We start from the raw sequence: 27,543 nt of genomic DNA, 5'->3' as shown, positions 1-27,543 counted from the left end.
TAATTTAATTCAAGTCTATCCTTACCACCCAGTCTCCTTTCAAAAGTCAAGTGACATCGTGGACAACATTTGAAACCCCAAATATACCAAAAGTGTGCATCTACCAGTCAACTGGATGATTTGCATATGGGTCCTCTGAAGTACTGGATGATTGTCATTGCCAGTGAGACACCATGACAGCAGGGCAAAGATTTTTCTGCATATTATAAGAGTAGAAGGAACAGCTTGAATTCAAAGAGCCTAGCTGAGTGACCACACCACAAATAACAGGATATGTGTGATTATTAATGAGAGTCGAGGGCAAAGGATGGGTTGAGTTCATTCATGTCTCCAACCAGAACACAGCAAAATCAGGAGTATGTCATGGAACCAAGTATAAGCTGGTACATGGCTCTGAAGGTCAGAGTTGGAAGGGCAAGGCAACAGTGTTCCCAAAACAGTGAAGAGCAAAGTTGGGATTAAAATTTGAGCCATGGATAAAGATAAAGACAAGAAACACCATGAACTCACACACCGAATACCCTATCAGGGAACTTTAGTAACCATAAAGCAAGACGGACTGCTGATCCAACCTTCAGGACCATTTGTCTCCTCCTCCTATAGGCTTGCTGGTGAGGAATATTTGTATATGGGCAATTTCCTGGGAAAAGTAGCTTTCTTCAGGACTCAGCCCTCTGGGCTGAGAGGTCTTGGGGAGTTGAGCAAACGTAGTCCCATAACCCAGAGTCCAGACGTTTAAACAAATGCAGAGATTTAACACTCTAGAGTCTTGATAATTGTGCTTGGCATGCAATTTTGGTCATGTCCATCAGCATTAATGATTACTATAGTTAAAAAATATTATCTCTAGCCCTCACAGTAATCTCAAAAGGCAGATATTATCATCTTTCTTTGTAGCCCACCGGACCTGGTATGTACTGGAGGTTAATGTCAGAACTTCAGAATACAACTTGGGCTTGCAGCCTCACAAATTACCTCTCATGAAAAGCACCTTAGGGGAGCAGAGTGAACAATGATTTACGCTTCTTGAGATGAACACGGGGCATAGATCATAAGTGAATATATCTGCCATGTAATTGGTATAAAATTCTCTCTTCTTGATTTTTTAGCATGATGATCTAGATTCTTACTTCACATTCAGCTTTGAAGTTTAAAGAGATCCTCTATTTCTATTAAAGAATAAAACTTGACTCATGACATAGATACCCCATGGATTCTGTTTAGGTGTAGTATGTAAACCTTCTAGTTGGCCAATTATCCAAGTCAATTCTGCTTATGTGGGACACACAGATGTCTATGGGGTTAGGCAAAGTTGTTAAATCTAGTTGTAGTTAAACAAACAAAAAGACATGCCTACTACAAATGATGTGCTTGAGTCTTATTGTTAAGGCTTTTTAAGGAAGGAAAAGACAGTAACTAAATGTAAAGGTTTCATATTGGTACATGTGGTAAAATGGGTTAAGTATATGCAGAATTAAAGAGCCTGGTAAAAAAAAATTATTGTATGAAGGCCCAGTTTGCAAATAATGGAGCTGGAGAGATGACTGTTCTTGCTACACAAATGTGAGGACTTCAGTTTGGATCCTCAGCATCTACATTAGAAGTGAGGCATGGTACTACAGACTTGTCATCTTGGTGCTGGGAAGTCAGAAACAAGAGGGTCCCAAGAGCGCCTCAACGGCCAGTGTAAGTGAATTGGTGAAGGTCCAGGTTTGCTGAGAGATCTGTCTCAATGAAGTAGAGAGTAATTGACAAAACCACCTATCTTAATCTCTCTGTACACAAACAGTATATGGGCACCTTCACACACATGTTCATCTGCATAAGAATATGTACACATGTGTAGCCGCAAGGTGAACACACTCACACACATACATACATACATGCACACACACTGTGCATGCACACACATACATACAAAGACTGGACTAGTGAGAGACTATGGCACTTGGGACTGTAACATTCATCGTGACATTGAGTGTCAGCAGCTACAATCTTTTTCCCTGTGGGAACTCGGCAATGTATATTTTATTTTTAAAAATATCAGTTTCATATAGACTATACAATTTTTAAATATTTTTTTGAGATTATCATATAATTAATTATTTTCCCATTCCTTTTCCTCCATTCAAATCCTCCTATGTGCCCTCTTTACTCTCTTTCAAATTCATGGCCTCTTCTTTAATCATTACATATTTGTATGTGTGTGTGTACCTGTATTCCTAAATACACAAATATAACCTGGTCAGTCTGTATAATGTTATTTGTATATAAGCTTTCAGGGCTGACCATTTAGCATTAGAAAACCAATTGGTGTTCTTTTCCCCTTCCACATTAGCAGCCATACTAGTGAAACTTCTTGCAAGTAGCTTCTGACATTCCTAGGAAACACAATCTTACTACAAACTACTCATCCTCTGCTTCTTATGATCCTTCTGCCCCCTCTTCCACAATGGAGGGATCAAGCTGTAGATTATCAGTTGGAACTGGAATCCACAATTTTGTATTTTGATTAGTTATGTTCTTCTGTGATGTCTCTGTTGCAAAAAGAAGTTTCCTTGATGAGAGGTGAGGGTTGTACTTATCTGTGGGTATAAGGACAAATATTTAGAATGTACTTGGGGGAAGTAATAGAGGAAGAATAGCAGGGTACAAGTGATCTGAAGAGGGAAATGAGAAAAAAGGGGTTGTCTCAGTCACTGTTCTATTGTTGTAAAGGGACATCATGACCAAGGCAATTCTTATTTAGAAACAAAACATTCTGTTGGGGCTTGCTTACAGTTCCAGAAACTTAGTCCATTGTCATCATGGCAGGGAGCATGACACAGTCAGACAGGCATGGTGCTGGAGCAGTAGCTGAGAACTGCATCCTGTTCTATAGGCAGCACATGGAGCAAGAGTGGGCCTGGGCTGGGCTTCTGAAGCCTCAGAGCCCACCCAGTGACACACTCCTCCAACAAGGCCACACCTCCTAATCCTTCTAATCCTTTCAAAGAGTTCCACTCCATGGTGTCTAAGCATTCAAATGTATGAGCCTGTGAGTATCATCCTTATTTAAACCACCATAGAAGGGTGTTTAAATCATGGAGGGAGAGGAAGCCAAGTACAGAAGAAAGAGGGAGGAAAGTGAAATCACAATAAGGATGATGTCTGAAAGGTTATAGGGAATCATACTATTAGCTATCTACCTTAAGGAAAAGAAAGAAACCTATAATACACAGAAGTCTATGTATAAATAAACATACATATTTTAAATGAAATTTTCCCATCTAGGCTGACAGTGTTTCCCTCAAGAGCCAAAGACCACCTAAAAAGACCCAACACCAGGCATGAAACCCTCTTTTGAGTCATTGGCCAGGGCTGTCCAAGAGACGCCCAAGACATTATGGGCTATTGCTATTGTCCTCAACTGCCACAGAAGTGTAAGGGAAGTCCCTACAGCTGAAGGCACAATGCACTTTAGATACAGGTTCCAGAGACTTCTGAACTAGAACTGACCTGGGATCCTCCTCCCTGAGGACTCACTTCATGATACCAGAAGGCACCATGCAAGCTGTCAGAGGAAGGAAGCAGCCAACAACCCACCCCGCTGTGAAGCCTGTGAAGCACAATGACTAGTGTAGCACACTAACCCCAAGGGGGAAGTGGTGGCGCACATAGGTTGGCAGTGATCAACAGCTCTCTGATTGGAGTAAGACCCACTGTAGTAGTTTGAATGTAATTGGTCCCCATAAGCTCATAGGGAATGGCACTATTAGGAAGTGTGGCCTTGTTAGAGTAGGTATGGCCTTGTTGGAGGAAGTGTATCACTGTGGAGGTGGGCTTTGAGGTCTCATATATGCTAAGTCACTCCCAGTAGTTCAGTTCATTTCCTGTTGCCTGTGCAAGATGTACTACTCTCGGCTACCTCTCCCCAACTATGTCTGCTTGCATACCACCATGCCCCACCATGATGATAACAGACTGAACCTGTGAACTGTAAGCCACCTAATTAAATGTTTTCCTTTATAAGAGTTGCCATAACCTTAACTGTTGGTTAAGTGATGGTGCGGGCGGTGACCATGCTATGTAGAGGGATGTTGTGGTGGTGGAAGAATCACGAGGCATGGTTACCTTTCTAGAGCTTTATTGGGAGAGAAAAGGAGGGAGAGAGAGAGAGAGAGAGAGAGAGAGAGAGAGAGAGAGAGAGAGAGAGAGAGAGAGAGAGAGAGAGAGCAATATTAGATAGATAGATGATATATATAGATATAGATAGATAGATAGGGGTTGTGGAATATTCTTCCATGAATAAGAAAGCCACTGAGGTCAGGCATGTGTCAGGGGTGTCCCTGAATGGAGGCCTAGAAAGGCCATGTGTGAAGCTGTGAAGTTGAAGCCTGGATTGCCTTGGAGGCCCTAAGATGTTGGAGCCACCAGAGTCATGGGATGCCTGTCAAGGAAGACTTGCAACCAGCCCAGGAGAAAGAAGTGTGTTGCAGTCAACAAAGCTGAACAGAGATGAAGATCTGAAGAGCATTTTGACATCAGAATGGAGATGTAGAGTTTGGAGTTTGCCCAGCTGCATTTCAGTGTTGCTTTGGTCCAGTATTTCCTCACTGTACTCCATTCCCTATGTTTTGGAAAGGTCATGTATGTCCTGTGCCATTATACATTGGAAGTATAAGATCTGTTTTTTGAGTTTGATTTTATAGGGGATTAGAGTTAAGAGATCACATGACTCTCAGAAGAGACTTTGAACTTTTTTTCTTCTTTCTTTCTTAATAGCCAAAGCTGATTTACTCAGAGCCTCTAATGTTCCCAGCCCTTGCTGCAGCTTTCCTCAGGTAACCCACATAACATGCTGGGACACAAGAATTGTATATGTTTCAAATGAGAAATGGAATATTCAGAAATTAAGTAATTAAGCTGAGTATAGTGGCTCATGCCTGTAATCTCAATAATCAGAAGGCTAAGGCAAGAGAATTACCATTTGAGGTCAGCCTGGACTAGTGTGAGATGCTGTCTCAAAACAACAACAGAAAGAAATGAAATGATTCTCAGCTTCAAGAGAGAAAGAAGTAACTCCCAGCCCCAGTAGGCACTAGCATTAGGTCCTGCCATGAGGCAAAAGCTGTCTGTAGTCTTGAAGCTGAAGGAGCAGAAACTGTAAATGATCAGAGGCTAAACAATACAGTCAGAAGACAGCACAGTGGAGTGCCCAGGAGCCTTCTGAAAGATGAAGAGAAACCAAACCCAGAGATCTATCACTTCCAAGCCAACTAGTTTACATCATACTTGAGTGACCCACAATTCCCAGATACACCAATGCCCTCACAATAAACTCCTCATTCTTGAGCCTGCCCAAATTACTTCATGCTCTTTGTAGCCAAGAAGGCTCCATTAGAGCAGAGCTGAGCTGGAGGCTTTATCAGTGTTCTTGGTACAGAAGGAGGATGGCACCAGATCCTGGCTCGTAGCTTGGGTAGGTACAGTCTTCAGAGTTCTGAGTTTGGAGTCTGAGCCTTCTCCTTTTAACAGGTGTCCATTGGTCACCTGCACTTGTAAAGACAGGGCTGAAGTTTCAGGCCTGAGAGTTGGACTTTGGGTCCTACTCAAGGAGGCCCAGTTTTTTTCAAAGTCAAACAAGAAGAAATGGCTGTTGGTCAGGTCCTTGTAGATGACCTTAAAACCAAGTTTAGTTACAGCCCCCCAAATGCCTGAATATCCTCAAAGAGGCTGCTGACTTCAGCTACTTTGAGCAGATCCCCTGGCCTCAGCACTCGCTTTGCCTCCTCAAGGAAGTCCCTGGTGTCAATTCCCATTGGTGAAGGCAAAACACAGCCACATCCACAGATTCATCCTCCAGAGGCACTTGGGCCATGCCACATACAGTGACCCTGGGGTCCAGAGAGATCAAGTCAAAACAGTGCACAGGGTTCCGAACACTTGAAGCTAGGTGGCAATCTCTACAGCCAAAGTCAGCTACCACCAAGGATGCAGGCTTCTGGCGGAGATCTTTGGCAATATAGTCCACTGGGTGCAGTGGCCACTTTTTCACTTGTTTCTGAAAGCCACAGTGATAGAGGAGAAAAGCCTCGGGGTCTTCCTGGAAGAGGCATTGGGCAGCACTGCTGGGCCCTGAGTACAACTGTTCATTAAGGTATCGAAATTGGCCCCATCCAACCATTGTGTCATCCATGCTCACAGGGATCCAGTTCTAGTCTCTTGACTGTCTGACTTTGGGGCAGGAGGCACCTCAGTCTCCTCTGTGGAGGCCTTGGGAGGAACCTGGTCTGGTGTCTGAAGTGTCTTGTTTTTGTGTTTCCCCTTATTCTTCTGCCTTGGGGTATTCGAGGAGTTAGAAGATGTGGACTCAGGGCTTGGCTTGGGTGGGTCAATTGCAGCAGTACTTGTCCTTGAACTGTGAACTGTTGGGTCCACACTGTCCAGGTGCTGTGTTGAGAGTGAATGAGAATATTTCTGGCATTTCCTCTTTCTTTTTCCTTCTTCAGCAGAGATCCCACCAAGAGTTTGTCTGCAGCATTTCCTTTCTACTTCCTTGCCCTCAGAGTCACTGATAAATGGTGTCTGGTTTTGACATTTCCTTTTTTTTTTCTCCTCTACTTCCTTCAAGGCATTGGTAACTGAGGGCCTTGGGAGGTATTTGTTCTTCCTTCCTTCCTCCTCCTCAGAATCACTGTCAGGTGGGATGGGAGATTTCTGGGAAAGAAATGATGCTTCCAAGGCCCATAGTGTGGCTGGGAGATGGTGGCGCTTGCGGCCCTTGACTGGCAGGGCAGTCCCTGGCCCAGGCTGTATTGTCCCTGGATGGAGGCCGATGGCTGCTGGGTTGACCTTGACCCATTCGAGCTCCTTGAACATGCCAATGGACAGCAGGGTCGCCAGAGCCCATGCCATGGCCCACGTGCAGAGCCTGTCAGGGAATGCCAGTCCTGGACCCAGAGAACTTTTGACTTCCAATCATTGTTGAGACTGTGATAGACTATGGGGACTTTTGAAGTTGGATTAATGCATTTTGCATTATGGTATTATATGGGGGCCAGGTAGTGGAATGTGGTAGTTGGAATGTAATTGGTCTCCATACGCTCATAGGAAGTGGCACTGCTAGGAAGTGTTGTAGAATATTATTTTAAGATGTGTTGCTTTTGTTTATGCTCTGAACATTTGTTTAATGATGCAAAGATGTGTTTGATTAAATAAAATTCACCTGTGGTCAGGAGGCTGCGTCAGCAACTAGCTGATAGAAAGTGATAGGGAGGAGCCAGATGCAGAAGGTTTTTTAAGGAGGGGTGAGGAGAAGCATGAGGGCTTTTTGGAAGATGCAAGCAAGGAGAGGAGGTGAACAACTTACTCTTCAGATTCTCTGAAGTGCAGAATTCCACCTTAACCTTTAATCTTTAGTTCTTTACAGGGACAGAGATTTAGTTACTTTCCTTCCTAGCTTTGAAAAAGTCAGTGCCTGAGGGAATTTTGTTCCTTCAGTCTGTGGCTCCTGCAGCACAACCACTGCTGTTATCAAGTTCCAGTTGCTGATTAGGACAGCTGTGGCTTAAAAGGCAGCAACGATTTTTTAAAAAAGGGCAACAAGGTGTGGCTTTGTTGGAGGAAGTGTGTCACTATGGAGGTTGGCTTTGAGATCTCAGTTTACTTTCTGTTGCCTGCACAAGATGTAGGACTCTCAGCTCCTTCTCTAGTACCATGTCTGCCTGCCCACTGCCATGTGCCACCATGATGAAAATGGACTGAACCTCTGAACTGTAAACCACCCACTTAAATGTTTTCCTTTATAAGAGTTGCTGTGATTGTGGTGTCTTTTCATAGCAATAGAAACCCTAAGACACCCACCCATCAGGAGGTAAATCTTGCCTAATACTGGAAACCTAGCCAACCAGCCAGGGCTAGCTGAAGTCGGAAATCTTAGGGGAGAAGCTACAGTGGCTAGTTTACTAAACCAGCATAGGCTATAAAATATTATAGTTGACGTTTTCATAAAATGGTAGGGTTCAATTTAACTGAGTCTACATAATCTTTTGGATAAACACTTTAAGTATACATGAGGTTACATCAAGTCATAAACCTTTGCTCTTTCATTTAGTAATAATTTCATGATTTGTAAAAGAACACAAGGGCATTTCAGAATTTACTCTTGGTTGGTATTGTGAAATTTGAAGCTTTCATGTAACATGGTTCCAGCTTTACCAGAAATTTTTATCAAGTTGGTCTCTACAGAATGAAATTCATAGATTATAACCCAATAGCACAGTTGTGACTTGCTGGGCTTGCTCTGCAGTATCCTAAGGCCCATATTAATTTCTTTTAGAAGTTAATACAATACATGATTCAAGTTATTAATAATTGAAGGGGAATGATTCGACTGACTTTCTGCCTCCAACATTTTCTATATTATATATTGGGGTGGTAAGATTTTAACATTTTTCCTGGATTCAGTAAAAATAATGCAAATTAATTTTAATACTAAGCCTAATTAATTGGCCCTTTTTTCTCTATGGAGAAGACTCTGATTCCTAAAACTTGCATTTTAAAAGTAAAGTCAGGAAACAGTAATCTCAACCTGGTCTTATTTATAAAAGAAAATGATTTAATGATCCTCATTTCTCATTATAACTTCCATGAGACTCTGTAGTAAGACATTTTTTTTTCTTCATTTCCTGATTTGAAAATTTGGCTTGCTAAGCACTGCATCACACAGGTAGAGAACAATGGATTAAAATGCAGAAGGAAAAAATCTGTAGTTGGCTTCTTACCTGCACTCCAAATGTTGAGACAGACTGTCCTGCCTTCGTTACACCCTTGATTAAGCCCAAGGTACAAAGAGTTTAAACTTGTATGGAATCATTGAACTACAAAATTCAAGAAGAGCAGGTTTGCTGCACTGCATGACTGACATATTTGCTAACTCTTCTCCTTGTAGCAAGCATAAATTAGTACATGCAGACTCAAATTCTGCAGGATACATCCTGCAACAGAAGCAAAAATTATGAGATCAAGAATAATTGATATTCCACATGACCCATTAAAACAGGTCTCATTTAATGCACTGTGGTTTAAAATCGTGTCTCTTTTGAGCAGGCTAACCTGAATGTAGGCACCTTTTTTCACTTTACAGCAAGACTGAAAAATTCCCTCAACCATCCCCATCCAGAGGACCTTGAACTGAGCACATGTTTAATGATGCCCGGACTAGCTATTGATTAAACACTGACAATGTTCAGAGGAATTGAGAATCAAAAAGCCTCCCCCATGGCCAGCTCTGCCATGCTCACTTCTTAATAGATGGCAAAGGAGGGTTCTAAATGAGGTCTGCTGCCCTGAACATCCTCAGAACTCCACAGGAGTGGGATTAATTTCTGCTTTGCGGTCCTTTGCGACTACCATGTCCAACATGTCCATCATTCTGCAGGAATGAATACAGATGTCCCTCCTTTTTAATTTTTTATTTTTGTAGTCCTCATCTTTGAGTAAAAATAATTATATTAAAAATTCATTCCACTCAATGATATCATATCAAATGTATAATAATCAAAGCTTGCTGTTAACAAGTATATAAATCAAGGCAAAGACAGGTCTTGGGGAATTAATTTGATCTGAATACTCATTTTCCGAGTTGAGTCAAGCAAACAAACAACAATGAAATGGCTAAAAGAAAGAGAAGAATGGATGGAAATATAAAGGAGAAGGTTTCAAAGGCAGGATGGGATGCGCTGGCTGCGCTGCTCTGTTCAGTGGGTTACTGCCCAGAGGTGCAGATATTTTTAAGACACTCTTTGGTCTGAGTAGGAAACTGTGACCCAGAACTGAGAATTGAGGCTGTAAAAAAAAAAATGTGATTTCCAATGATGGAAAGAGCCAGCTGTTTCAACTTCACCAAACATGGAGGGAATACCTAGAGGGCGTCAGGGATGTTGCCTGGATCTTCCCCTTTTAACTGTTATTTAATCTCTGCCACAATGCTGTGAAATACTCATTAGAATCTTTTTAAAGATGTGAAACTGAAGCTTGGAGGAATTAAGTAAATCTCCTTATTATCAAACACTTGGTAAACAGGTGAGAACAAAGGCATGCGGCTAGAAGCTGTCAGAGCCTGCTTGAAAACCCAGATGTTTTGATTAACCGTCTAGTGAGCTGATGACCACAAAATGCCTTCCTTAGTTTAATAATACTTAATGAAACGTTCCATGGGAAGCTTGGATTTTTAAAGTAGCTATTTGTTCTTTAAATATTTTTATTTATAACTTTATTGTTAAGGCTATATGCCTAGAGTAAAAAATTGAGGAGTTCCTAAGTATAAATATTGTAAAAGCAAACACAACCTGGCCACTAGGAGGAAGCCATTGTTAATATCCAGGCTTTTATTCTCATCTTTTGTCTGCCAGTTATTTCTGTCTGATTAAGCCCTCACCTACTTTGTAATATACATTCACATGTATCTTGATACATATTGTTAAAACTATTTACTAAGAAAATGAGGGACAAAGATTTCTGTGCGTTTATATAAACATATATATTATAAACTGTTTCTATTTTTCCAATACGAATGTGATTTTCTGTAGCTGTTATCTAGAACTAGTGTTGTCTTGAGAAATTTTCAATGGGTGGTTATTTATAAAAAAGTTAAAACAATGGATTTATCTATTTAACTTTTTAATTCTTTATTCCTTTTGTCAAAATTTTAATGGAAATTCTTGATCCATTACCACTTCATAACATTTCCCATCGTACCATTACTGGATTACATTTTACCGTCCTTTTCAGCCTCTTACTGATTTAATAAGAAAAACTGTACTCATCATTTTAAGTCTTTTCTCAAGCTCAGATTCTAAAAATTTTTCCTAACTTTTTAAAATTGCGAATTTCATCTTAAGATATTTTAATGTTTTTAACTAAAACAGAATTACATCACGTTGCCTCCTCTTTCTTCCTCCAGCCCCTCCCAGCTACCCTCCCTCAAACCACTCCCACTAGATCCCACTCTCAGGCTGAGAGCCTCTTTTTCTTTGATTATTATTATTGCTAATTTTGTGTGTGTGTGTGTGTGCGCGCGCGCGCGCGTGCGCGTGTGTGCGTGAGTGCATAGGAGTATGTATGTACATATAGATAGATAGATATAGATATAGATATAGATATAGATATAGATATAGATGATATAGATATAGATATATAAATACAACCTCCTGGATTCATTTTTGTTCTTTGTGCATATACGATTTTAGGACTTACCATTCTAAGATGGACAACCATTAAGGGAGCTCACCAGGGGCGAGGCTAATTCTCCATCTCACAGCAGTTCTTATTTTAAGGTGGAACTCTGTGAGAATTTCTTTTCATGCTAACATGTCTGTGATTTTGCCACCGTTCCAGTCTCGTTTATGTACCTATTTCTGGGAGAGACTGTTTCATAGCAGACTTCCTGGTAGTTTAGGCTCTTACAATCTTTCTTTACACTCAGGATGATATTCCATCCTGAGTCATAGATACAGGTGATATGATATGTCGTAGATGCATGTGATGTAAATGTATCCCTTGGGGCTAGGCTCCCACTGCTGATCTCTGTATTGTACGCAACTGTGGTTTTCGGTGCTGCTCTCCATTTGCTATAGAGTGGTTTCTTTGATGAGAGATGTTGCCTATACTTATCAGTGAGCATAAGGATAAGATTTAAAACACAGTAAGAAATTATACCACTCTGGCAAGGTGGCCGCAGTAGATTCTTTCCTCAAGTCATGACCTCACTAGTCCCAGAAAGCTGGCTAGGTTTCCAGTACCGGCATGATTTACCTCCTGTTGAGTGGCCTTAAGTCCTTAAGTGCCACCAACATGTGAGTGCCACTTACTGTACCTTTCTACACATCTTGCCATGCTGGTAATTGTAATGGCTCATGGTGCTACAGCAGGTAGGACTGTTAATTGCTTCCCTCCCTGGGAAGTATACACAGTATTTTCTAGAATCAGGGAAGCTAGACTGTAGGAAAGAGGCTTTCAGGTAAGATCCATCTGGAACCATCTGAGTCCTGTATCCTAAGATGCTTTAGCAATAGGGACCCACCCTCAATCGCCGAAAGACAGCCAAGGGCTATGGCAATAACCAATCATTCAAAATGTGGTTTCTCATGCCTACTACTAGAGTTTTTGATAGTCTGTGGTTCTAGCCCAAGTGTATGGAGGTGGGGTGGGGAGTGTATACATACACTTACTTATATTGTGTATAATCTTAGGTAAATATAAAATAATGAGTCCTGAGGCTTTACCAAACATTCTTGGTGTTATTTATTATAATCTTTTCTAGGTCTATCGATTTACCTGCAAACTTCATTATTTCATTTTTCTTCACAACTGAATAGTACTCCATTGTGCATGCGTATCACAATTTCATTGACAATTCATCAGTTAAAGGAAATTTAGTTTGTTTCCATTTCCTGACTATTGCAGCGAGGGCAACTTTGAACATTGCTGAGGAAGTATATGTCAGCTAGGATGTCAAATACATTCCTTTCTAAAGAAAATTATAAATATTTTGCCATATTTCACCATTTAAAATTCTATAAATAAATAGATTCAAACCATTATTTTGAGAATAAAAGCAACAAGAGTGTAAAGTGGGGATTAACAAGGCAATTCCATTAACTAAAAGGAGGTTTATTTGGGGGTAACTTACAGCCAGTGTTGGTTACAGGATCCGGGAGAAGTGAGGTGTAGTCCAGCAGGGTTCTCTGGAGAACTCTGACTGGTCTGCATCCAGCACTCAGGATCATCAAGAACCAAGAGCTGACACATCTGGATCTAAGGTCTTAAGGGCTCCCGTCTCAGCCCTGCCCCAGGGGTGTGTCATAGGTAGGCATGGAAGTTACCAGAAGCCTCACTAGGGGTAGTACTTCCAGGTCAAGGCTGGAACAGCTATCCACTATAAGCGTGTGTGTGTTTATCTAACTATACATGGAAATATAGGAATATGTATCAACATAGGAAAATTTAGAAAAATTAAAAATTAAAGTTGAGCCATATCAGTATTATTAGCCATTAGCCACTGCCATTTTATTAGAGTGCATAGAACCTGGGGTGCTGGGGTCTTTGCAGATCCTGAGGCCAGAAGTAGGTAGCTCTAGACACCAGAGTTCATTACCTTCACTTCTACTCTCATCAGTCTGTCTGTCTTCTATTTTAAGAAGAAGTGTTAATGACAAAATAAAATACAATAGTTGACTTGAGACAAGAGGGATTGGTGTACCTAGAAGTCCAATCTGAAAGGTGCTATTGGGTCTAGTGTAGCATTTGTCCTGAACTTTAAAGTTGGACCATGAAAGCAAAGTAATCATTCTATTAGCTACTGCTAGGTGTCTGTTTGAACTGGGCATGGTTATCTAATTAACTAGATAGTTGACATTTAGTGGTTGCCCGAGGCTTCCATTTGTTTGTGTTGTAATTTGTTTCTTTCCTTAGTTTTATTCATACTTGATTATGTATTCATATATATCATGTATTATGTATTACAGTAGCCATAGCTAGCCAAAGTTGGAGTGAGTGCTGGTCTGAAGGAAAAGATTGGCCAAACACTAGAGAAGTGGCTGCCAACCCCTTTGGCAAACCTCTGTCTCCAAAAATATTTACATTATGATTCATAGCAGTAGAAAAATTACAATTATGAAGTAGCAACGAAATAATTTTATGGTTGGGGTCACCACAACATGAGGAACTATATTAAAGGGTTGCAGCATTGAGAAGTTTGAGAACAACTGTCCTGGGAACCTTTACTGAAGTCCAGCTCTTTTGCTGCCCAGATCCACTGTGGTAGGTAAGGATTTCTAGGAAGCTAATTCTGAGACATGTTCTCTGGATGCTTTTAAAAGCACAGTGTGAGAAACAGCACAAGTGATGAGGGCTGTGAGTGGCAGAACTCAGGAGAGGACCAGCTGGATTGCAGCATGGCTGAGCCACTTCCCTGGGGTGTCAGAGGTGGAACAGCCCTTGATATTGACCCCACCATTGTGAGGGATGTCAGAGCAAAGGACCAATCATCAGATATAGACTGTTCCAGGATAGGAGTGTGACCCTAGGCAAGGTGGCTCTTCTCAGCAAGTGATAATTTCTAAAGAGAGGCTTAGCCGATAACTGTCAGCTGCCAACAACTAAGTAAACAGTTGAGAGAACTGTGCATTTCAGGTCTCACCTGGAAGCATACCACAGCATCTAGTACAATGACTTGAAATAGCATCTCACTGTGTTACTGTAGTTTGTAGTACATGCCAACTAACCCTATGCAAGGCTTAGTGCTCTCATTTATATATATATATATTACTTTTTGCATGCAAATTGCAAATATTTTATTTTCAATTTATATTTTTTGAGTATTATTATTCACATTTTAGTATACTATATTCCTTAGCTTTTTACATTTCCTCTTTCTGTTTGACCTTTAAGAACACTACTCTGTTTATAGATAAATATTTACAGGTAACTTTATTTAATCTTTTCAGAGTTTTATTTTATTGAACTTAATATTTGATCTATTCAAAATTTCTTCTGGAGTATAATTTTTTTAAGTCAATGACTTAAATTATGGATATGTATATGCATATGTTTCTGAATATATTTGAATGTGTAGGTGTGATGTATGTGTACATTTATGTGTGTACAATATATGTATGTGTTTTGTGTGTATGTGTGTATATATATATATGTATATGTGTGTGTGAATGATATATGTGTATGTGTGTGATATGTGTCTCTGTGCCTGTATGTGTATGAATGTATATGTGTACATATGTGTACATATATGTGTGTATATTATATGTGTGTGTGTAGTGTGTATCTGTGTGGATGATATACATGTATACATATATATATGTATGTATATGATGTATATGTATATGCATGGTGTGTGTGTTTCCCAGACAACTCAACAATTTTTCTAAAACCACATATGATTTATTTCTCATCTCCAGGCTTTCATATGCCATAGTAACTACATCATTGTGTCAAATTTTGTCTGTGTGGTATTGAATGCGCCAATTAATCTATTTGCATTTGTGTCAAAACTATGTAACCTGAAATAGTGTAATAGTGTGTTTAGCCTACTACCTGGCTAATCTAAGCCACCAGAGTGAGCAGCCTATAGATACAGCAGTAGGTGATTATGATTCTTACACATCTAAAACCTGTATCTTTTTGCTCTGATCAAGCATGTACTGTCCCTCATTTCTCACTGTCATACCTATGCATTTGTACATTTGGCAGATGTTCCAGTTCTGTCTGGAAGTCTTGCTCTCTGATTGTTCCTCCCCATCTCTTCTCCCTGGTAGATTATTATTTTAAAATAGACTTTAAGCTTGTTTCTTTTCACATTGTTTATATTTTCATCCTCCCAATTATACACATGTTAAAAGAAAAGCACACATTTGCTGAGTCTTGAATGAATGAGATAATTTCCTTCTATGTCATCTCTATGAGTTCTCTCAGTTGCAATGTCAAGATTATCCCACAATGTGAAAAAAGGTATAGAAAAAATAGTTGTATTGAAATATACTAAAATAGTATGTACATATCTACTTATCTTTCATTGTTCTAAAATGTTGCTGCTCAATAGATGTTTCATGTTAATAAAGTGACACACTGACCTTCACACAGTATGTCTATGGAGTGAAATTCACAAGGCCTTGTGTGCACGCCACTGCAGTTGGGTTGACTTTCAAGAAAGTCATCAAGCCTAAATTTGAATAGCTCCAAACACAATTGGAAAGTTTGGAGCTTATAAAATGAACTAGATGGCTGCTTTTTAATTTTATTTTTCATTTACTTCATACATAGACTAAGAGATGGATAAGATATATAATTTATGGAGACAAGAATGAAGAAATGAAAAATTTGGGGTTTCCTGCTCAAAAAGCTATGAAGAAATTCAAGGTAGTGATAAAGTACTTCCACCTTGCAGATGCCTCAGTCAAAGCTTGCCCATGACAGGCACAGCCCATCTGTATAGGACTGGGTGTGATGACATGGACGAACCTGCTCTGATTGCAGCCCAGGGGAAACCACTGGTTGATTGCAGATAAAAGTTCAATAGTGACGATTTACTGGCTTGAAGAATCCTTTATTATCATCTCTAATTCCAAGTTGGTTTTAGAAATTTGATTGTATTACGCTCATTTCTAAGTCTCAACAAAGTTTATCATCTCCAGTTTCTTTGGTAATCCTATATCAAAATTCATGCAATAATAGCTTCTTGCAGAGCACCTTCTCTTGAGCTTGGTGAGGATAAAATACAATTAGAATCTTATTTGTGTAGTTAATGTGTCATTTTTGATAGAGCATTCAAACACCCCTTAGGAGGGTGTTTTATATCAACAGTGGGCATGTATGTGCTAGGGACTGGAACAGCAACCCAATTTTTCTCTCATTACCGTGACTTCCTGGAAGGATATTGTTCTCTGAATGTTATAGGCAATGCCATTAAGAAAGAGTTACATCTTATTAGAATGAGGATGTTATAGACAATGATTATGTTATTTGTCTTGAGTTTGGACAGTTTGGACTAATATATGGGATGGTTTTCTTTGGGGAGGGGAATAATACCAAAATATATTATCCCAAACCCCTCAGGAGTCGGTAGAAAATAGAGATACATTCTTTTGGGCAGTTGATTCCTCGGCATACTGGTTATGCCCAAACAAGTAGAGGGATTTTTTTCCTTGACATCTGTTTTATTTCACTTCTTGCCTTTTCCACCGTGCAAGCTGTCAGCTCTTGCTCTGTTAGCAATGGGGCTTATGAGCCCGGGTGTATTCAGATCACTGTTGAATACTCCAGGCATGGGTGCCTTCCACACCGCTGGCTCACATGAGATGGTAAATGCTGAAAAGAAGGTACTGTCAGCATGCATTCCCCGCTGCAGAGAAGCCACTTGTGAGAGCAGTAAACCTTTCTTCAACACTATGTGGCGTTTTGCAAGATTGTTTGAAGTAATACTTCACCCACAATCTTGTTCCCTCATTGTTGGCCATAAACAACAGCTATTGCTTTTTTGATTTTTGTTTCTAAAATCGTTTGTGAGTCCAGGTGGGCAGGCATTTCCTTTTGAGGAAGGACAGTCACCTATCTCAATACTATTTGTGGGGGTGAGCTGTGATAGGGTTCAAGGATTTAAAATGATGCCGCGTATCCTATTGAGTTGGTATAAAGTCCCAAAACAAAGATTTTCAGAATATTGCTTAACTGCACTGTAAGCACACTGAGTGAGGGCTCTTATTCTCTGATACATATTTTCTTTCAAGAGAAACACTGAATATATTCATTGCAACTCATAGTAGTGGTTTTGATTAAATGTATGCCTCTGTCTTTTATTTTTATTGAATTAATTAAGATTCCCTAAAAAGGCTTGGAATTTATTTTATAGTGCCAGCTCAGCTTTTTAGCAGGGGCTCAGTTGGTGGAGCACTTGCATTGCAAGTGAAAAGACCTGAGTTTGGTCTCAAGAACCACAGGATACATCTAGGCAGCCCCCATTTGCAACACATTTTTGACTGTCTCAAAATATGTGCCTGGTTCTCAGTAAACACACCCACACATGCACTCAAGTGTGCACATGCAGACACACACACACACACACACACACACACAGCTTCACTTTCTACATAATAAATTATTTTCCTGAATTCTTCTGTATAGAAAGGAAACGCAGAGCCCAGCACTGCTCATCACCCAGATGATTACAGCTTTCTGTCCCAAGTCACGTCTTTTTGTTGTATTTTACTCTGTTTTATTTCTTATCCCCAGATTCCAATGTCATCTCATCTTCCAATCTCCTTATTAGTGACCCTCCAGCTAGATGACAATGGTCCCTTAACCAGCCTCTCTGAATATTGTGCTTTCATTTCCCCACCTCTTTCCCAGCTTCTTCACTCTCAAGCACACATTGCAGATCCTAGGGGTTCTTTGACAATTAGACCCTTTGAAGTGATATTAAAAAGAAAAATGACTGCTTTTGATTATCATACAACCCACAGTTTATTTTCCAAAACAGAAAGCTGAGGACTATGTGGACTTAACTTAGCATTTCAGTGATAGGGCAAAGTAAGGATGATGGTCATAGACACAAAGAAAAGTATCTTATGTGTTTCACAACAGAAGAGAATAGAGAGTTCTCTGTCAATGAGGTATGTTTTATCTGAGCGGCTATGCATGGCTTGAGTCATGACTGTTCTGTAGCAGTTCCTCATGGTAAGCTGTGGGAAGCAGCAGGGGCCATTTTCTTGAGCACCAGCCAGAGTGGGTCTAAACTGAGGTCACTAAATTACTAGTTTCATAGACGTATTTTGTAATACAGTTTCATGTGGTGGTTCCCAAACTTATGTGATGGAGAACAATGAATTTAAGTTCTAATCCCCCCTCTGTTTACCTCTAAAGTGCTGAAGCGGTAAGACTGCACTACCACACTCAGTTACATGGTGTTAGGAAGTAAACTCAGGGCTTTATGCACAGTAGTTCAGAACCTTCCAAATTCTACAAACTGAGCTACATCTCTAGCACTCAAATTCATTAACTTTGGTAACTAATGTCCATCACCTACACTTGCGTGTTTTGGGATCAATAGCTGACAGTATGAAAAAGTAGAAGGGAGAAAACTATTAATTTATTAAAGTTTCTGGCTTTTGGAATTTTATGAATCATCAAGACAGCTCATCATGTCGTCCAGATGGCCTAAGACTAAATTTTCTGGGCATGAGATGGCATCAGGGACCCAGGGTCCTTTTCTTGTGTTGCTCATCTGATCTTTACTGACAAGTACTGAGATTTTTCCATTCAGTCAACTGCTGTGGAATGTCTTTCTATACGCTGTGAATATGTGTGGCTCCCATTGGATAATAAATAAACCTGTTTTGGCCTATGGCAAGAAAGCTTACAGCCAGGTGGGAAATCCAAGCAGAGACACAGAGAGAAAAAGGGTAGAGTTGAGAGAGATGCCAGCTGCCTCCCAAGGAGCAACAAGGTGCCAGCAGACTGGTAACACCATGGCCATGTGGCTATATATAGATTAATAGGAATGGGTTAATTTAAGATGAAAGACTAGCTAGCAAGAAGCTGAAGCCATAGGTCATACAGTTTGTAATTAATATAAGCCTCTGAGTGATTATTTTATAAGCAGCTGCAGGACCATGGGTGGGAGAGATTTGTCCTGACCTTGGGAAGAGGAAGGGACTGGAGAAATTTGCCACTACAGTCAACACTTATAAGTCACATGGGTTTTCTGCAATGGGGACCCAAAAGCAATTTATCTGTCCCTCAAGAAAGTAGCCATAAATTCAGTTGTAAGGCTGGTTCAGCTACAGCAAGTTTGATAGTGGTACCCCTGTTCCTGCAAGGTGAGCAAATGGGTTACAGACAGACCACTGAATAGAATAGATGAGGATGACCGAGGGGCTGTTACAGATATCTGGTATAGGACTTCTTACTGGTGTCTCAGCATTCTTATTTTTGTTGGGTGTTTGGAACATTGCTCTTAGTGTGCGTGTGTATACGTGTTTCTCTCAGAATCTATTTTTGTTTCCAATAGAGAGTTCATTGACTTCATTCTATTGATTTGTCCTGTTTCCCGTGGAAATCCAGAGGCATGCAGTTAGTTGTCCAGGGGACCCAAGTTTCAAGATGTTAAGCCCTGTGAGCTGAATCACAGCTCACCGTCATCCGTATCCCAAAACCACCCTCAAAATTCATTTTGTCAGTTGGAAAGACATTTTTAATGCTCACAGAAACAAGACTGGCAATTTCTCATTGAACAAGTAAGTGAAAAGAGCAAGATAAGATTGATATTAAAAGTATGAGGTCTCAGAGGCCAGAGGGATTTTTACCAAACAATGTAGCATTAGAAAAGAGGTCCTGAAGAATAATCAAGACTATTAACAAGAAAATCAACCCTGAAGGTACTGAATCCCCTTTTAACAGCAGAGCTAAAGCCTTGAGGGGTAAGGACTCATTAGTTGGTTTCCCATCCAAGCACTGGCTTAGGGAGGCCGTGTGTGAGGTTATTTCACCAGCAAAACAACCCCACATGCTTAAGAATGGGGTGTCATAATTGTTCATTGCTCAAGCTTTATAAGAAGAAGGTATGAGAAGAAAAGGGGGAGACATACAGCCCTTTTCTTTGGATTGTACCTATTTTCTGATGTTGCCCTTCTTTGTGCCTCAGTTTCTCCTCATAAACTTGTCCAGTATTCACTGTGATCAAGAAACTTCAGGGATATTCAAGCTGACAGACAGATAGGCAAGAAGCCACTAGTACCACAGTAGGGAGAACAAAACCCAGAAGAGAGTAGGGTTTCACTGAGTAACTGTGGTCCTTTGAATGTCATAAGCTTATAGGGAGTGGCACTATTAGGAAGTATGGCCTTGTTAGAGGAAGTGTGGTCTTTTTGGAGGAGACTGGATTATATACACTTTTAATCTAGACCTTGAGGCTGGAGGACACACCTTTAATCTGGGCCAAATCTTCTGCCTGATTTGTGTCATTGTGGGGGTGGGCTTTGAGGTCTTTTTCTCAAGCTTCACTAAGTGTGACAGTTAGTGGACTTCCTGTTGCCTGCAAGGTTTGGGACTCTCAGTTCCTCCAGCACCATGTCTGACTGCACGTTGCCATGCTCCCTACTATGATGATAATGGACTGAACCTCTGAAACTGTGAGTGAGACCCCTCAAGTAAATGTTTTCCTTATAAGAGTTGCCATGATCATGATGTCTCTTCACAACAATAAAAATCCAAATCAGAGTATAACAACCAGAAACATAGAATTCTCCCATGTCCTACGCATCCTTCAGGTCTGTGATTTCCAGTCCCTACATACGTTGACATGCAAGCTCCCTATAGAAGGACAAGTATCTCTCTCTATGCGTTCATTTGTTCACCTGTTACAGGTTTTCTGGTGTCATTACCATTGTTGTATCTATGTCATTTGTTTTATTGAGTCAATGAAAAATTCCTTGAGAATGATGTGTTTTCCCATAAAAAACACATGGCTCTTTTAGTTTTGCTTTGTTCATGGAAATTCAGGGGTCGTATTGGATTGCATAGTAATTTTGACAACTAATCTGCTTATTATTTAATTAGTATCTTGTGAATGTATTTCTAAGACAGCTAAAATAGAAATCTCATATTCTAAAATATGAAATATTTTTATTAATAACATATATGAAGAGTAAACATTCCACATGTTAATAAAAAGGCAGGAACACTAAAAATATTACGTGGAGTTCCCTTCAGATAATACACATAAGGTGTATATGAAACAGAAATGAATTTTGTGTTTAGACTTGAGTGCCATTCTCAAATTATTTTGTTACATGTATGCAAATATTCTAGACTTTAAAAAGAATATAAAATTGAAATCACTTTTGGTCCAAATCTTTCAGAAAAGGAGTACTTTACTGATGTTATATATCTTGCAACAGTTATAGTTCTGAATGAATATAAAAAAATGCCTTTGGTAATTTTTCCACTATCTGATAACATGAATTTTACATTTTTGTCACTCAAAACAGCACTTCAGTGAAAGCCCTCATAACTATATTTTAATATTCATCCTTAATTATTTTCTTAGGCTGAATTCTTAAAAATGTAATTATGGGATCAAATATCATAGGACTTTTGATGTGCACTCAAAAGCTGGAAACTGTGTTTATCACTTTGGGAATGCTCTCACGTCCATTTATGTCAAGACTTGCCAGTTTGAGAGGTATTACCAGAAAACCCAAGAACAAAAGACAAAGATTAGGGATGCTTTCCTCAGAGTACTTTCTCAAACAATGAGAGCCCAGAGGAAAGGATAGGGGCTTTCCAAGGCACACATTGGAGAGTCAGAGTGGGCTCCAGGAAGGACACAATCTGTACCCATCTTTTGGTGCACCCTGAGGGGCTCTTAGTAAGGTGAAAGGGAAAACTGCATTCTGACCAGGGTGATGCTTCTGTGGGTTTGAAAAGACATTACTTTTGTAGAGCAATAAGGAAGAAATGATCACATTTTACTACTGTGAGTTTTAACTTTAGGCCAACTAAAGGCTGTTTTGTGTGCTCTAAACTCAGAGTAGATGTTTAAAAGGGAGATAGTTAATGAAATTTATTATGCCGCATTTCCCTCTTAGCTTCTGCTTTGTTCAGGGACGGCGGAGCTAATAGTATTTAGCATCATCAGTTTGCTTTTCGGCGTGCTGTGGACAGCTTATGCACCCACCCACTCCCAGCTGCTCCTTCCTCCGTTCTTAACTAAGCAGTGGCAAGCAGTTGGAGATGCAGGCTGCCTACCATTCTAAGCCTCTGCATCCTCTCTCCACCCTCCAACCCCTTGCCCATCCCAACAAAACACACCTGCTTTTCTTTGCCTGTTTCTTCTTTCATGCATGAGGTCGAAATTTGTTTGTGAATTTCTGGGCCATTTGCAAAAGTTTGGATTGAATTGCTTCTTTGTGCCATTTTGCTATTTAAAAGGTGGGTTTATATATATATATATATATATATATATATATATATATATATAAAAAATATTATATATTATATAAACATTATACATTGTGAAATTACTGACATTAGTGTATGTAAATATATTCCCTTCCCAAATTTGTTATTTTATTTTATTTTATTTTATTTCTACATGGTTTATAAACATTTTTCTTGCTATTCTGTTTATATTGTTTTCCCCCAAGTAGAATTTATTTATTTATTTTTGTTTTTTATTTTACACCCCTATCTCTATTTCCCTTCCCTCCTCTCCTCCACGTCCTTCCCCACAACTCCCCTCTGTGCTACCCACTCACTCCCTCTCCATTTCTATTCAGAAAAGGGCAGGTGTAGCTGGAGTTTTCTCTCCGGGTCCTTTCAAGCCCTGGCAGTCCAACAGCCCACTTATAAAATAACACACAGATGCTTATATTATTTGCAAATTCTATGGCCATGGCAGGCTTCTTGTTATCTAGTTCTTATATCTTAAATTAACCCATTTCTATTAATCTATAAGTTGCCACGTGGCTCGTGGCTTACCAGTACCTTACATCTTGCTTTCCATGGTGGCGACTGGCAGTGTCTCTCCTCCCTCCGCCTTCCTGTTTCCCGAATTCTCCTCTCTCCTTGTCCCACCTATACTTCCTGCCTGGCTACTGGCCAATCACTGTTTTATTTATTAACCAATCAGAGCAACACATTTAACATACAGAACATCCCACAGCAGGCAGGTCTCCCATGGATATCAACAAAACATGGCATATCAAGTTGTAGTAAGACTAAGCACCTTCCTCCAGATGGAGGCTGGGCAAGGCAACCTATTAGTAGGAGTGGGTAAAAGAGACAGCCCCTGCTCCCAACTGTTAAGAGTCCCATGAGAGGACCAAGCTTCATGACTGTTACATATATGCAGAAGACCTAGGTCAGTCTCATTCAGGCTCCCTGGTTATCGGTTCAGTCTCTGTGAGCTGCTGTGAGCCCAGGTTAGCTGATTCAGTGGGTTTTCTTGTGGTATCCTTGACCCCTTTGCTTCCCACAATCCTTCCTCCTCCACTTCTGCAGGATTCCCTGAGCTCTGCCTAAAGTTTGGCTGTGGGTCTGTATTTGTTTCCATCAGTTGCTGGATGAAGCCTCTCTGATGACAATTGGGCTAGACACCCATCTATGAGTAGAGCAGAATATCACTAGAAATCATTTCATTGACTTTTCCTTTTTTTTTTTTTTGCTAGTTCTGTTTGGTTCTATCCTAGGTCTCTGGGCATCCAGCATCTGGGTCCTGGCACTCCAAGTGGTGTCAGGAGTGGGCTCCCTCTCATAGGCATCAGTCTCAGACTGGGGCAGTCATTGGGTAGCCACTCCCACAATCTCTGTGCTAACCTTACCCTAACACACCCCATAGGCAGGACAGACTGTTGGTCAAAGTTTTGTGGCTGGGTTGGTGTCCAAATCCCTTCACTTGAAGTCTTGCCTGGTCACAGAAGATGACAAGTTCAGGCTATGTATCCCCTATTGCTTGGAGTCTTAGCTGGGGTCACCCTTGTAGAGTCATGGGAGTTTCCCTTGCATCAGGCTTCAACCTGACCTTGAAATGACCCCCTTTCTAGTCTTCTCTTTCAGTATTCTTCCCCTCCATCCCCCCCCACAACAAGATCCTTCAAGTTCCTATCCCCTCCTGCCCCCAGTTCACCCAGGAGAGCTCTTCTATTTCCCCTTCCCAGGGAGATCCATGTATCTCTTTGGGCCCTCCTTGTTACCTAGGCTCTCTATTCCTGAAAATTTTAGCATGGCTATCCTTTACTTTACAGCTAATATCTACTTACGAGTGAGCACATGCCTTGTTTGTCTTTCTGGGTCTGGGTTACCTCACTCAGGATGATTTTTTCTAGTTTCACCCATTTGCCTTCAAATTTCCTGATGTTCTTCTTTTAAACAGCTGAGTAATACTCCATTGTGTAAATGTACCACATTTTCTTTATCCATTCTTCAGTTGAGGGACATCTAGGTTGTTTCTAGGTTATAGCTATGACAAATAAAGCTGCTGTGAACATAGTTAAGCACATGTTCTTGTGGTATGATTCAGCATCCTTTGGGTATATGTTGAAGAGTGGTATAGCGAGATCTTAAGGTAGATTAATTCCCAATTTTCTAAGAAACTGCCATGTTGATTTCCAAAGTGACTGTACAAGTTTGTACTATCACCAGCAATAGAGGAGTGTTCCCTTTGCTCCACATTCTCTCAAACATGAGCTGTCACTTGTGATTTTGACTTAGCCATTCTTACAGGTGTAAGATAGAATTTCTGAGTCATTTTGATTTGCATTTCCTGATGGCTAAGAATGTTGACCATTTCTTTAATTTTTTTTTTTTTTTTGCCATTTGTGATTCTTTTATTGAGAATTCTCTGTTTGGATCTGTACCCCCATTTTGTAATTGAATTATTTTGTTTGTTGAAGTCTAGTTTCTTGGATTCTTCATATATTTTGAAAATTAGCCCTCTGTTGAATGTGTGGGTTGGTAACGATCCTTTCCCATTTTGTACACACCCATTTTGTCCTTTTGACTGTGTCCTTTGGCTTACAGAAGCTTTTCAGTTTTATGAGGTTACATTTATTAATTGTCAATCTTAATGTCTGTGCTACTGGTGTACTATTCAGGAAGTTGTCTCCTGTGCCAGTTTGTTCAAGGATATTCCTCACTTTCTCTTCTATCAGCTTCAGTGTATCTGGTTTTATGTCAAGGTCTTTGATCCACTTGGACTTGAGGTTTGTGCAGGATGATAGATATGCATCAATTTGTATTTTTCTACCTGCCAACATCTAATTAGAGCAGCACCATCTGTTGAAGATACTTTCTTTTATCCATTGTATAATTTTGGCATCTTCATTAAAAAAATCAGGTGTTCATAGTTGTGTAGATTTACATCTAGGTCTTCGATTCCATTCCATTTATCCACCTATCTGTTTTTGTACAAATGCCATGTGGTTTTTATTACTATAGTTCTGTAGTAGAGTTTGAAATTAGGGATGGTGATATTCCAGAAGTTCTTTTATTGTACAGGATTGTTTTAGCTATCCTGTTGTTTGGTTTCGTTTTGTTTTTCTGTATGAAATTGATTATTGTTCTTTCAAGGTCTGTAAAGAATTGTGTTGGGATTTTAATGTGGATTGCATTGAATCTGTAGATTGCTTTTGATAAAATGGCCGTTTTTTCTATGTTAATCCTACTTATGCAATAGAATGGGAGATCTTTCCATCTTCTGATTTCTTGGCCAATTTCTTTCTTCAAAGACTTGAAGTTTTTGTCATACAGGTCTTTCACTTGCTTGTCTAGTTTATACTATTTGTGGCTATTGTGAATGGTGTTGTTTCCCTGATTTCTTTCTCAGACTGTTTATTGTTTGTCTACATAAGGACTACTGATTTTTTTTAGTTAATCTTGCATCCAGCCACTTTACTGAAGGTGTTTGTGAGGTGTAGGAGTTCTCTGGTAGAATTTTAGGGGTTGCTGATGTATCATATCATCTGCAAATAGTGATACTTTGACTTCTTTCTTTCTGATTTATATCCCCTTGATCTCTTTTAGTTGTCTTATTGCTCCAGCTAGAACTTCAAGGACTATATTGAATAGATATGGAGAGTGGACAACCTCACCTTGTTCCTAGTTTTAGTGGAACTGTTTTGTGTTTCTCTCCATCTGATTTGATTTTGGCTATTGGCTTGCTGTATATTGCCCTTATTATGCCTAGATATGTCCCTTATATTCCTGCTATCTCAAGACTTTTATCATGGAGGGGTGTTTGATTTTGTCAAAGGCTTTTTCAGCATCTAATGAAATGATCATTTTGTTTCTCTTTTAGTTTTAATATGTTAGAATACACTGACAGATTTTTGTATGTTGAACAATTCCTACATCTCTAGAATGAAGCCCAATTGATCATGGTGGATGATCTTTTTGATGTGTTCTTGGATTTAGTTTGTGAGCATTTTATTGACTATTTTGCATTAATGTTCATGAGGGATATTGTTCTGTAATTTTCTTTCTTTATTGAGTCTTTGTGTGGTTTGGGTATCAAGATGACTGCGGCCTCATAAAAAGAATTTGGTAATGTGCTTTCTGGTTTTGTTTTGTGGAATAATTATAGGAGTATTGGTATTAGTTCTTCTTTGACAGTCTGGTAGAATTTTGTGGTAAAAACATCTGGCCCTGGGCTTTTTTTTTTTTTTTTTTTTTTTTTGGTTGGGAGACTTTTAATGACTGCTTCTGTTTCTTTAGGGGTTATAGATCTAGTTAAATTGTTTATCTGATCTTGATTTAACTATGGTAGGTGGTATCTATCAAGAAATTTGCCCATTTCTTTTAGATTTGTAGAGTAAGTTTTTGAAGTATGACCTAATGATTCTCTGGAATTTCTTGGTGTCTGTTGTTATGCCCCACTTTTCATTTCTGATTTTGTTAATTTGGATATTCTCTTTCTGCCTTTTAGTTAGTTTGGATAAGAGTTTGTCTATCTTGTTGGTTTTCTCAAAGAATCAACTTTTTGTTTCATTGAATCTTTGTATTGTTTTCTTTGTTTCTATTCTATTTATTTAAGCCCTCAGTTTGATTATTTCCTGCCATCTACTCCTCTTGGGTGCATTTGCCTCTTTCTGTTCTGGAGCTTTCAGGTGTGCTGTTAAGTTGGTAGTATGAGATCTCTCCAAATTCTCTATGAAGGTGCTTAGTGCTATAAACATGTTTTCCTCTTAGCACACCTTTCATTGTGTCCCATAAATTTGGTTATGTCGTGCATTCATTTTCATTGAATTCTAAGAAGTCTTTATTTATTTCTTCCTTGACATAGTAGTCATTTAGTAGAGAGTTGTTCATGAGTTTGTAGGCTTTCTATTGTTTCTGTTGTTGAAATCCACTTTTTATCCATGGTGGTCTGATGGGATGCAGGGGGTTATTTCAATTTTCTTGTATATGTTGAGACTTGCTTTGTGACCCTGTATTTGGTTGATTTTGGAGAATGTTCCTTGAGGTTCTGAGAAGAAAGTGTATTCTTTTGTGTTT

At 39.7% G+C, this 27,543-nt stretch overlaps 1 protein-coding gene and 1 pseudogene across 13 annotated transcripts in view; one reads left to right on the top strand and one right to left on the bottom strand.

Moving 5' to 3' along the window:
* Window positions 1–27,543, top strand: part of LOC128106497 (EGF-like and EMI domain-containing protein 1) — a 719,003-nt gene that overhangs the window by 527,456 nt on the left and 164,004 nt on the right. The window lies entirely within an intron of this gene.
* On the bottom strand, window positions 5,529–6,879 carry LOC128106499 (ribosomal RNA-processing protein 8-like; annotated as a pseudogene).

The sequence above is a fragment of the Peromyscus californicus genome, unplaced genomic scaffold (assembly GCF_007827085.1).
Source record: "Peromyscus californicus insignis strain IS unplaced genomic scaffold, ASM782708v3 Scaffold_9__1_contigs__length_137607984, whole genome shotgun sequence".
NCBI classification, from domain to species: Eukaryota; Metazoa; Chordata; class Mammalia; order Rodentia; family Cricetidae; genus Peromyscus; species Peromyscus californicus.
This window is presented reverse-complemented; position numbering and strand designations above follow the sequence as displayed.